Consider the following 13,441-nt stretch of genomic DNA (forward strand, 5'->3'; position numbering starts at 1 on the left):
AGAGTTTTGGAGAGGTATCGTGCTTAATGGTTTCCTCACCCATGGAGAGATGGCAGCAAAAGGCTGTGTGTGTGTGTGTGTCTGTCTGTCTGTCCGTGTGTGTATGTCTGTCTGTCTGTCTGTCTGTCTGTCTGTCTGTGTGTATATGTCTGTCTGTCTGTCTGTCTGTCTGTCTGTCTGTCTGTGTGTATATGTCTGTCTGTCTGTCTGTCTGTCTGTCTGTCTGTCTGTCTGTCTGTCTGTCTGTCTGTCTGTGTGTGTGTGTCTGTGTGTGTGTGTGTGTGTGTGTGTGTCTGTGTCTGTGTGTGTGTGTGTGTGTGTGTGTGTGTGTGTGTCTGTCTGTGTGTGCATGCGTGCGTGTGTGTGTGTGCAGGTGTGGACATGTGCGTGCGTGTGTGCGTGCGTGCGTGTGTGTTATATCCACTTAGTCACAGAGAATTACGCTGACCCACTGGTACAGTCCAGGGCAGTGCTGAACAGCCTTAGAGAGCAGAGAGTGCTTTGAAAGAGGATAAGAACAAAGAAAGGAACTTAGCAAGCCAGAAGTGGCATCCTGTACTGCTGCTGAGTAGTAACAAACAGTAATAGTGCTATTGACTATTGTGCTTTAAATATTAACAACCCTGTGGTGTGATATATGACCATTGTGACTTGGAGCCAGACTTCGATCATGTGATTTGCTCACTTCAAGTGAAACAGATCTCCGGTCAAACTGATTAAAAGACTTCAAGTTAGGTGCCCCCCAAAGAATGAACATAAATCAATCCATCGCTTTTATTAATGTTCTGGAGGGTAGAATTGAATGTCCCGTAGTTAACTGCAAGTCGACAGGGATATCGACATGTAAAGTCTGTTCAAAGGAGAAGCTCAGAAAACATCAGAGGGAGAGACTAATGGGAATTTTACGCATATTTGCAATGGATGTGATTTCTTGCTAATGCTGCAGGAATGGAGCTATTGATGGAGTCAATGGGCTGAATGAAAATTACAATTAGACTGAGGAAACATCTTAACAAAAGTCCTCTGTGGTTCAAGGTTAACATTTATGCTGGTGTGTTTAAGTGGTGTGTGTATGCGTACAGTATATAAACTAGGTATACTCAACTCTATAACCTCTTCTATTAACTACAGTGGATCTGTACAAAGACATGTTGTAGGGGACACACTCTTGGCACTGCCTGTGGCCATGAATAGTGGCAATGCATTGTGAGCTGTTAAGTCACCCTTCTGTGTTTTTCTGTGAAACACTTGAAATCATTCCAAAACACCACACACACACTATTCCGAGGATACTGAACATACAACCACAAACTGTTGTTTACGCAGTCTACTCAGAACCTCTATGAGAGGAAGAAAAAACGTTTCTGTCCAGCTTGACAGAGAACCAAACTCTCCCAGATGGATGCCTGGCTCAGGTAAGATCATTTCAGTCATATTCATTCCCTGAAGTGAACACAACATAAAATGCAAAACATTTCGACACTTAGAGTGAATGGAAAAAATAAACAGCTATCTGCTTTCTTCTCTCTAATGTTTTTGCTTTGTGCCAAGACGTCGTCGACAGCGTGGGTTATTTTGGGAGTTTTTTCCATTTTCTGGATGTCCTCAAGAGATCGACCGGAATCCTGAACTATTTTCTTGGAGCTAACGCTGTCCTTATCTGCGACGCATCTTGATGCTCGCTAGCTCGCTTCCATGTCACGACATCTGTTGTTAAGCGGTCCACTGCCCTTCACCACTGTCCATTGTAGTTTGGACATTTTGGCTTTTCTTGTTGTTGCCTTTGTTTTCAGGACTTTTTCATTGTCCGATATAGTAATGCAGCCTGATGTGTTCGGAACTACAGGAAGATGTTTTTTTTCACTGTCAAAGCCAGACTCCCCTGACATTGCGAGATTTGTTTAACCTTTTACTGCAGCAGGCTGTCAGGGTCACAGTGTTTCTTGGTAGTCTTAAACAAATCTACTTTGAAACCAAAGTACACACCTCACACACATGGTTATGAGCTTAAAAAAAAGACGACATAGAGAGTTGAAATGTATTCAATTTTGAGTTTGCATTCCGATATTACACTTTATATAATTCATAAAAAATGAAATTATGAAAATAGTGAATAATGTTCCACCCATGAGGCCACCAGGTAATTTGACAGCAGGAAAGGGTTTTACGTTTTTCCAAAAGTCCAAAATTATTTGTGTAGTGCTTTTACAAAACATGTGTCACAAAGTGTCTTTAAAACATTCAATCTCGGTCCCCTGCAATGGAAAATGACCTTAAAATGAAGATTCCAGACTGAGTGAAAAGACAACAACTTGGACAAAACCTGATCTTCTGTCCACGAACTTAGAATCCCTAGAGAATGACAACAGATTCATCAAGTTCACACAGATTCCAGAGTATCCAGTCAGTAGGGACCTCCATGTTAAGGTCATGTTGCTCCTCCATAAGTGCATCTGGTAACTGCCCTGGGGCTCCCCTCCTGAGACCCCTGGCCAGGGTTACAAACGCTTGTCACTGTAGTGGTACCAGCGGCGTAACACAGTTGCGCGGGGCCCTCCTCCATGTTGCCAGGCAGAGTGTGCAGTTTTATAGCTAATTTTCTGCTATTCTACACATTTTGCAATGGCACCTTGAGGTCTCCTCGGCTGAGCTCTCCGGTACATTTTGTAAATATTTCATATTTTTTATTTGTTTTTGATGGAATGTTTTCCTTTTCGTTTTGACACTGAATAGCAAAATAAGTTAGACAAAAGACGGGGTTACCTATGTGTTTCCTGCTTTTGAATTTGATGGCGAATCAGCTCTTTCAACATAGCTAGATATCAATGCTAGCAAGCTATCTAGTTAGTTAGCTAGTGTGTTTTGATTTGAATACACCACCCTATTTTTGGTTGTTTTTCTACAGTCTCCGGAACCATGAGAAGGACTGCAATGGATGGTGAGCTGGCAGTGATGAATTCATTGCTCAGTCTGAAGATTCCTCTGAAGTCTTGCGCAGGCTGACATCATTGAGTGAGTGCAAACTTAACAACAAACTTTATCTCGTACAAGGTAGTCAGACGGCAGGGACAGCGAAGCGCCGGTGACACGCATTGAATGGAGAGTGAACTGTGCCTGCCACCGGAGGACCTGCTCATCTCCCCCTGTTGACAACCCCCCCCCCACAATTGGTGGCTGACTAAATAATTTTTTGACCCACTGTATATACAGTGCCTTGCGAAAGTATTCGGCCCCCTTGAACTTTGCGACCTTTTGCCACATTTCAGGCTTCAAACATAAAGTTATAAAACTGTATTTTTTTGTGAAGAATCAACAACAAGTGGGACACGATCATGAAGTGGAACGACATTTATTGGAGATTTCAAACTTTTTTAACAAATAAAAAACGGAAAAATTGGGCGTGCAAAATTATTCAGCCCCCTTTAGTTAATACTTTGTAGCGCCACCTTTTGCTGCGATTACAGCTGTAAGTCGCTTGGGGTATGTCTCTATCAGTTTTGCACATCGAGAGACTGAATTTTTTTCCCATTCCTCCTTGCAAAACAGCTCGAGCTCAGTGAGGTTGGATGGAGAGCATTTGTGAACAGCAGTTTTCAGTTCTTTCCACAGATTCTCGATTGGATTCAGGTCTGGACTTTGACTTGGCCATTCTATCACCTGGATATGTTTATTTTTTAACCATTCCATTGTAGATTTTGCTTTATGTTTTGGATCATTGTCTTGTTGGAAGTCAAATCTCCGTCCCAGTCTCAGGTCTTTTGCAGACTCCATAAGGTTTTCTCCCAGAATGGTCCTGTATTTGGCTCCATGCATCTTCCCATCAATTTTAACCATCTTCCCTGTTCCTGCTGAAGAAAAGCAGGCCCAAACCATGATGCTGCCACCACCATGTTTGACAGTGGGGATGGTGTGTTCAGGGTGATGAGCTGTGTTGCTTTTACGCCAAACATAACATTTTGCATTGTTGCCAAAAAGTTCAATTTTGGTTTCATCTGACCAGAGCACCTTCTTCCACATGTTTGGTGTGTCTCCCAGGTGGCTTGTGGCAAACTTTAAATTACAGTTTTTATGGATATCTTTAAGAAATGGCTTTCTTCTTGCCACTCTTCCATAAAGGCCAGATTTGTGCAATATACGACTGATTGTTGTCCTATGGACAGAGTCTCCCACCTCAGCTGTAGATCTCTGCAGTTCATCCAGAGTGATCATGGGCCTCTTGGCTGCATCTCTGATCAGTCTTCTCCTTGTATGAGCTGAAAGTTTAGAGGGACGGCCAGGTCTTGGTAGATTTGCAGTGGTCTGATACTCCTTCCATTATAATATTATCGCTTGCACAGTGCTCCTTGGGATGTTTAAAGCTTGGGAAATATTTTTGTATCCAAATCCGGCTTTAAACTTCTTCACAACAGTATCTCGGACCTGCCTGGTGTGTTCCTTGTTCTTCATGATGCTCTCTGCGCTTTTAACGGACCTCTGAGACTATCACAGTGCAGGTGCATTTATACGGAGACTTGATTACACACAGGTGGATTGTATTTATCATCATTAGTCATTTAGGTCAACATTGGATCATTCAGAGATCCTCACTGAACTTCTGGAGAGAGTTTGCTGCACTGAAAGTAAAGGGGCTGAATAATTTAGCACGCCCAATTTTTCAGTTTTTGATTTGTTAAAAATCTTTGAAATATCCAATAAATGTCGTTCCACTTCATGATTGTGTCCCACTTGTTGTTGATTCTTCACAAAAAAATACAGTTTTATATCTTTATGTTTGAAGCCTGAAATGTGGCAAAAAGGTCGCAAAGTTCAAGGGGGCCGAATACTTTCGCAAGGCACTGTATGCATCTGTGTTGGGAGAAATGTTGGATTGTCTGATTTACAGCTGTACAGAACCTTTGGGGAGAATTAAACTTGGTTAAAGCTCATCTAGTGTCTGTGAGTTATTTACTCTAAAAAATAAGAACCTAACAATAGTGACCAAAAAAGTGTTAATCAAATCGAAATATCTCTTGAAGGCCAAATAGCCTTGCCCCTAAAATCACAAAATGCCATCCCTGCTTCTGACACACTGTACATGCTTCTGCAAAACAAAACTGAATTGCTGTACAGATAGTAAGTGTACATAAACGTCCATCCAACCTGTTAGGCAGATCTAGATTTTTGCCCAACTCTCGTCAAGTATTTTAACTCCTAAATGTCCATTTGCACGCACACACCCACCATCAAGTGATAAGAGCAAACAAGACAGAATTCAATGAATGGCCACTGGCCTGCCTTGGAGTGGCTAAAAAAAACACAGAATTTCCCTTTAATCAGATTGATTAAATTGCTGCCTGGTTGGAGCCTTCCCCCTGAGTCATCTGGCAGATAAGTCTTGAGCGGATCTTTGGCCTCCTGTCCACACTACTCACCTTAGTTTGCACTACGCCAGCACACAGTGTGTACTATGCAGGGATAAACTTAATAGATTCTAAATATACAATGCTCTGGAGAACTGGAAAACTGAATGCATTCAACTGAAATGTGTCTTCCCAACCCCTCTGAATCAGTGGTCTGGGGGGCTGCCTTAATCGACATCCACAGTGCACGGGGAACAGTGGGGTTAACTGCCTTGCTCAGTGGCAGAATAACATATTTTTGCCTTTTTAGCTTGGCGATTCGATCCAGCAACCTTTTGGTTACTGGCCCAACACTCCTACCCGCCAGGCTACCTGCCACCCCTATCTAGAACCAAAAAGGGTTCTTCGGGCTGTCCCCATAGGAGAACCATTTGAAGAACCCCTTTTGGGTTCCATGTAGAACCTTTTCCACATAGGGTTCCACATGGAAGCCAACACAGTTCTACCTGGAACCAAAAAAGGTTCTACCTGGAACCAGAAATGGTGTCCCTATGGCGACAGCTGCAGAACCCTTTTAGAATCCTTCTTGTGTCCACCGGTCAAACTAGATTCTATAGACACTGAGTGTTCAAAGCATTAAGAACACCTCCTCTTTTCATTACATAGACTGACCAGGTGAATCCAGGTGAAAGCGAGGATCCCTTATTGACCTCAACCTGTTAAATCCATTTTAACCAGTGTAGATAAAGGGGAGGAGACAGGTTAAATAAGGATTATTAAGCCTTCAGACAATTGAGACATGGATTGTGTATGTGTGTCCTTCAGAGGGTGAATGGGCAAGACAAATGATTTGAGTGCCTTTCAACGAAGTATGGTAGTAGGTGCCAGGCGCACCAGTTTGAGTGTGTCAAGAACTGCAACACTGCCAGGGTTTTCAAGTTTCCAGTTTCAAGAAGGGTCCACCACCCAAAGAACATCCAGCCAACTTGACACAACTGTGGGAAGCATTGGAGTCAACATGGGCCAACATCCCTGTGGAATGGTTTCAACTCCTTGTAGAGTCCATGGCCCGACGAATTGAGGCTATACTGAGGGCAAAAATATCCCATCACAACTAAAAATGGCTGCTCAACAACCAATCAGAGGTCAGCTTTAAGAAACACTCACGTTATCTCCATCCATGTGTCATCAGGTGTCACGCTCCTCAGAGCTTCAGCGCCCGTTTACGTGTCTTTATTCCGTATTACTGGAAAATAATCTACCTTCAACACTAGGTTGAAGAGTGTTGAATATGGCATCCTGCAGTTTAGGGCTGCTGTCTCTTCAACATCTCAGTGCAGATACTGTCTGGCCCAAGGGCTTTACTGTACTGAGGGCTTTGATTTTATTTTTCAGCTCTGTTATTGTCATGGGTATATCTAATGGGTTTCATTGGTCTTTAAATGTTGTAATTTATCAACTAATTTTGTCTGAGTCTAAGTTCATTTCTGGCATTCTGTATTTCCATACAGTTTTTCAAAGTAGTTTTTGAAAATGCTGCCATTTCGAATGGAATGTTCTTCTTATTATGTGAGGTATGAAGCTTGGACCAAAGTTCCAAAAACATGTTTAGGTTTATTGCCATTTACATTTTTTCAACCTCATTAGACATGGAGACGGCTTTTTGTTTTGATCTTGTAGTAACTTTTTATATAGTTTTAGGGCCAGGTAATATTTTATACATCCAACCTGGTCTGTGGGGTTTGTTTTTGGTTTGACAGTTTTCCTGGCAGTAATACATTCACTGCCAAACCATTTCTCTTTGGGCACTTAGTTTGTATATGATTATGTTACCAGTTTGTACAATATAATTCATATGTTTCCAAATTGTTTTCTTTCCGAAAGCAATATGTTACCTGCTGAAAGCAGTTCATGTTATCATGTTATCATGTTGTCATGTTATCAATTGATTTGCTGTTTAATGCTGTCTCATGTGCTGTGTACTGGTATTTTTCCATTCGTAAATGGGAGATTGAATAGGTATGGTTCCTGGTTTGGGAATGTTGTTGACTCCATATTTCCTTTAAGATAAAGGGTGATGTGGCAGTGGTCTGACAGGGCTAGTTGTGGCATGAATGTCAAGGCATTAACACGTTCATATGGAATGAAGGTTATAGGAGTAATCCCCCACACTGTCTCCTAGCGCAGAGCTGTTCCATATACAGTATACACTCCCACACAAAACCCACACACGTTCACACACACACACACCAACACAACACAAACACACATACAGTACCTTCGGAAAGTATTCATACCCCTTGATTTATCCATACATTTTGTAGTGTTACAGCCTGGATTAAAAAGCTGTCAAATTGGTTATTGATCATTGCTAGACAACTAGACAATCATTTTCAGGTTTAGCCATAGATTTTCAAGTAGATTTAAGTCAAAAACTCTATGTCGGCCACTCAGGAACATTCACTGTCTTCTTGGTAAGAAACTCTATTTGTGTATTTGGCCTTGTGTTTTAGGTTATTGTTCTGCTGGTGAATTCATCTCCCAGTATCTGGTGCAAAGTAGACCAGCTTTCCTCTATAATTTGGCCTGTGCTTAGCTCTATTCTGTTTATTTTTTATTCTGAAAAACTCCCCAGTCCTTAATGATTCCAAGCATACCCATAACATGATGCAGCTACCACTATGCTTGAAAATATGGAGAGTTGTACTCAGTAATGTGTTGTACTGGATTTGCCCCAAACATAACACTTTGTATTCAAGACAAAAAGTTAATTGCTGTGCAATTTATTTTCAGCATTACTTTAGTGTATGTTTTGGAATATTTTAGGTTTCCTTCTTTCCCTCTGTCAATTAGGTTAGTATTGTGGAGTAACTACAATGTTTTCCGTCCTCAGTTTTCTCTATCACAGCCATTAAATTATGGAACGGTTTAAAGTCACTATTGGCCTCATGGTGAAATCCCTCAGTGGTTTCCTTCCTCTCCGGCAACTGAGTTAGAATGGATGCTTGTATATTTGTAGTGACTGGGTTTATTGATACACCATCCAAAGTGTAATTTATAACTTCACCATGCTCAACAGGATATTCAATGTCTGCTTTTTCAATTTTTACCAATTGTGAGGCATTGGAAAACCACTTCTCGACTGAGGGACCTTACAAATAAGTGTATGTAATTGTGTGTGGGGTACAGAGATGAGGTAGTCATTCAAAAATCATGTCAAACACTATTATTGCACACAGAGTCAATCCATGCAACTTCTTAAGCAAATTTGTACTCCTGAACGTATGTGTGCTTGCCATAATAAAGGGGTTGAATACTTATTGACTCAAAGACACTGCAGTTTTTATTTTTTAATGAATTTGTAGAAAATAAAAAATAAACATAATTCCACTTTGACATTATGGGGTATTGTGTGTAGGCCAGTGACAAACCAATCTAAATTTACCCCATTGTAAATGTATGCTCTAATACAACAAAATGTGGGAAAAGTCAAGGGGTGTGAATACTTTCTGAAGGAACTACACACACACACACACACACACACACACACACACACACACACACACACACACACACACACACACACACACACACACACACACACACACACACACACACACACACACACACACACACACAAAATGTTCTGCTGCTACTCTGTTCTTTATTTTGCTCTTAACATGATCTATCCTGATGCCTAGTCACTTTACCTTGCCTTCATTCTACCTTAAATATCTCGTACCTCTACGCATTGATGTGTGTATACAGTAGCTCCATTCTTGTGTATTTTATTAAATTCCTCGTCTTACTATTTATTTGTATCATTATTTTTAAACTCTGCATTGTTGGGAAAAACTTGTAAGCAAAGCATTTCACGGCAAAGTCTCCAACATTTTTGTTTGGCGCAAGTGACATAAAATTGTATTTGATATGCGAATCTGCCAAGAGTGTCACCTCCTACCATTAACAATAGAAACTGTAGATTTTTGCAGAGCTGATGTAGCGTTCTCCCCATTTTGTAAACCACACAACCACAACTCTTTCTCTGAATAGGGATTTTTGGATTAAGGAGATGTCTTTCAAAGTAGATTGGTGTTTCCCTCTGTGTCTATATAGTCCACCTCAACGGCAGTCCTGACATTGAGATCACCACATAGAAGCACAGAGCCCAGAGATTGAAAATGTAGTACATGTAGCTGGATATTCTGAAATCCTTCTATACTGTATGGGGCATTTGGAGTGGCATATGAAATGGCACACAGGTATACTATATGTCCTGACTGGCACTCAATATTTCATCTTTCTCTCTCTCTCTCCTACACACCCACTGTTCATTAAGATTACATCTGATGAGGAGGCTAGAAATGGCTGACCTTGATCTCGAGCATCTGCAGAAGTTGGTCCCTAAGGTAACCACTCTTATAGAATCAAGGTGAAACTAATTTGGGTGCTTATCCCCTTCAAAATTGAGCCCTTATCAGCTTTGGGAAAGCATACACTACATTAGATTCCAACACATGATCAAATGACTCAAAATATATATATATTTTTTTTACATTTCAGACTAAACCAAAAGTTTATTTTTGGAAACAAACAAAACAACAGAGATATAGAGATTCCTACTCATCAAATTATAATTCTCACAGTCTTTTATGTATTTTTGTTTTGGTTCCAAAGGGGGATGTTTGGTCTGGGGGTCAAACCAGGGGGCTCAAAATCTGGTCTGGGGCTAAAAATCTGCTCCTTTGATGCAGAGAGCTGTCTGGCACAAAGAGGAGAAGGGGGAAGCTGTAACCCAATATGGCGAGCGGAGTATGGGCAAATGGGTGTGTCGAAAAGAATATAGTAAGCGTGTGGAAAGGAGTGGGTGTGTCGAAAGGAAATTTGTGAGTGTGTGGAAAGGAGTGGGTGTGTCGAAAGAGCTATGCTATAGGTTAGTTAGAAGCTTTTTTATTCTACCATGCAACTACCGTACATTGAGCTACTGTACCATACCTTGAGAGTTTGGACTTCTCTTTTGAAGCCAGAGAATTAGTGTTAGTCATATTTCATTGTAGATTTTCACTTATAAAACATATTTTTTTTTTGTGGGGGAGGGTTAAAAGTATGGATGATGGGTGTACAGTTACTTCATGCATCATAGTGCGTACTTTCTGTGACTGTCACCCTGATATTGGCTACTAGGTAGCTATTCCCATGCTGTTGCCAGACAATAGTGGTTGGCAAGCGGGAGCAAAGGGCACTGTCCTGGTGTAGTTGCTGTTTATGCCCTACACATTGCATAGTAACCTGTATAGGGTGGCAGGTAGACTAGCGGTTAAGAGCGTTGGGCCAGTAACTGGCCGCTGGATCGAATCCCGGAGCAGACTAGGTGAAAAATCTGTCAATATGCCCTTGAGCAAGGCACTGAACCTTAATTGCTCTGGATAAGACCCTCTGCTAAATGACTAAAATATAAATGTATGTATCAAAGTGACATCTAGATGGTTATCAATATTAGTTATTTCTTATATGGCTGTTAACTAACTTTAAATAAAATCATGGGAGGGGGGAAAAAGGCCAGGTTAGCTCCTGCTGGTGACATGACTGTGATACAGCTGCCCATTAGGAAACACCTCAGGTCGGCATGCACGTCGATAAAACACCTGTGTACCGATTGCCGGCTTATCGACTCATTGTGCAGCCCAATCAGCTACGCAAAACGGTCTTGAGTGGCAACAAATCTGCCCAATTAGCTGATTCACTTGCCATACACCCACTCCTTTCGACACACGACTAACCAATACTCTGGTGGCCATATTGGGCTGCAGCTACCCATACACCCACTCCTTTCGACACACCGACTAACCAATACTCTGGTGGCCATATTGGGCTGCAGCTACCCATACTTAGTGTCCTGGGGACTGTAAAGTTCTAACTGCGCAAAGCATTGTTCTGAGATATTAAGCATCAAAGTTTTCACATCCCAGATCACAAAACTATTTTGTAGTGAATTCTCCTTTCATAACCCATTAAGGTCCTCACCTGAAAGGTTCCTAAATTGCAGAGTATCAAAATCCGTTTTTATGAGGGGAGAGGGGGGTGCAATCACAGATAGAACCTTATGGCTCTGAAATGTCACTCTGGGTTCAGCTATAAGGTCTGTATTTGTTCAGGCTTGTGATTGGATAGCAGGGAGAACCGTGTAGTGCCATGTTCAACTGGGTTTATGCAGATAGAAGTTCCTAGTCTACATTTTTCCACTTAAAATGAGCTTTTTCAAAAATCTAACTTCAGACATATGACGAACCATCTCAACATCAATTAATTATATGTGACTAACTAATTTTTGACAAACATTTCTGATAGAACCTTATAGTCTCGAATTGACAATGAGAGACAGTACTGGAGCCCTAGGCCTATGAAGGTCTCCAGAGTATGACTGGCCTTCACACCTCAAGATATGTATAATTTCTGAACAATTCCCTCAAAGAGCTTAACTACAGCAAACTATCACCGCTGCTTTAATCTAAAACACTGTAATTCTGCTTTAGTAAGTGAAGGAAAAGTTGGACAGGACCACCCAAACTCACAACAGTACTTTAGTACAACATACCAAGAACGTCCTAATAACAAACTGGGAACTAGACAAAACCCTTCCCTAAAACAAAACGTTCCCTAATGGACTGTACTGAACGTCCTTCTATGATCCTGAGCGTCATTTTATAATGTTCCTATAACGTTCTCAGAACATCAGTGGGATAATGTCTCGTAGAAACCCTTAAAGGGACCTAATAGGGATGTCCCCTAATGTCTTTAGGACGTCGCCTGTTTGCTGGGTGAAACCAGGCAATAAATATTTTCTCTCAAGTGAGCAACAATGTAAGGGTGGGATATGATTTAAAACAGTGTATAGAAAAGTGATAATCAAATCAATACAACGGCCCTGTCCTTGTTACGAAATACAAATTAAGTATAGTTTATCCTTCGGCAATATTACTCTGAAGTAATTTATCTTAAACTCACCCCTTCCCAGGCCATGTAATAAAACACTGGTCTGCAATTTCTCAGCATTGAGAAAAAAGGGACAATTGAGGTGAGACAGGTGATCAAATAAACCCCATAGTCTGCACTAAAACACTTCGACCATAGGATCCCAAGAGGGCTGCAGTTAGGTTGATCTAAGAGCCTAGATCTGCGGAGGCTATCGAGGCCATAGATCTCAATGCAATCATCCCACTGAGAGTGAAGTCTTTAAGTCATTACATGCAGATGTATGGGCGCTGCCAGAGCTGCCGAATTTATCTCTCCCAGAATATTAAAAGTGTGATAAAGCCACACAGTTCATCAGTCTCAGCCCAAGTAAAGTCTCAGAGAGGGTAGTAAAGCAGTTCTCAGTGCAATCAGAACAGGGGAGGGAGGTGGGCCCTGCAACAGGCCTGTTATGGATGACCACCATGAAGAAGGCAGATCTGCTGACAAAGACCCCAGGATGGATATCACTCAGACCCCCTCATTTGAAAATGACAGGCTCTACATCATTGAGTCGTTGGAGTCGTTCCAAAAGGGTGCACAAACACGCACACACACACACACACACACACACACACACACACACACACACACACACAGACACACACAAGATACAGACACACAGGCAGATATAGACACATTTGAGGTCTTTCTACAATGTAGAAAATATTAAAAATAAAGAAAAACCCTTGAATGAGTAGGTGTGTCCAAACTTTTGACTGGTTCTGTACATGCACACACACACACACACACATACATGCACACGCACACACGCACACAGACGTAAAGGCAGGCACACTTTCAGCTGGAAACATCCGTGTAGCCCATGTTACCAAAATAAATACAACTTTCGTCAATGGTGGGGTGCTTGGGACATCATCAGATGGAACTAGTGTCACAGCTAAGCCCCGAGCACATGAACGTCACACCTAAAAATGGCCCCCTGAACAATTTGACCTTCTTCTCTGCAAATAGATCACACAATGCACAGTATCCACTCTGAAAGCTAAAGTAAAGACTCCCTCACTGTTATACAGCTTATTAATGCGTTTCACACTATGATTGAACTCACCTACTTTATCTCTCTGACT

General features: G+C 41.5%; 1 protein-coding gene across 9 annotated transcripts in view; it reads right to left on the minus strand.

Annotated features, from left to right (window-relative positions):
- LOC118385286 (regulator of G-protein signaling 3-like) overlaps positions 1-13,441 on the minus strand; it is a 249,205-nt gene that overhangs the window by 111,194 nt on the left and 124,570 nt on the right. The window lies entirely within an intron of this gene.

Source organism: Oncorhynchus keta, chromosome 6 (genome assembly GCF_023373465.1).
Source record: "Oncorhynchus keta strain PuntledgeMale-10-30-2019 chromosome 6, Oket_V2, whole genome shotgun sequence".
Classification (NCBI taxonomy): Eukaryota; Metazoa; Chordata; class Actinopteri; order Salmoniformes; family Salmonidae; genus Oncorhynchus; species Oncorhynchus keta.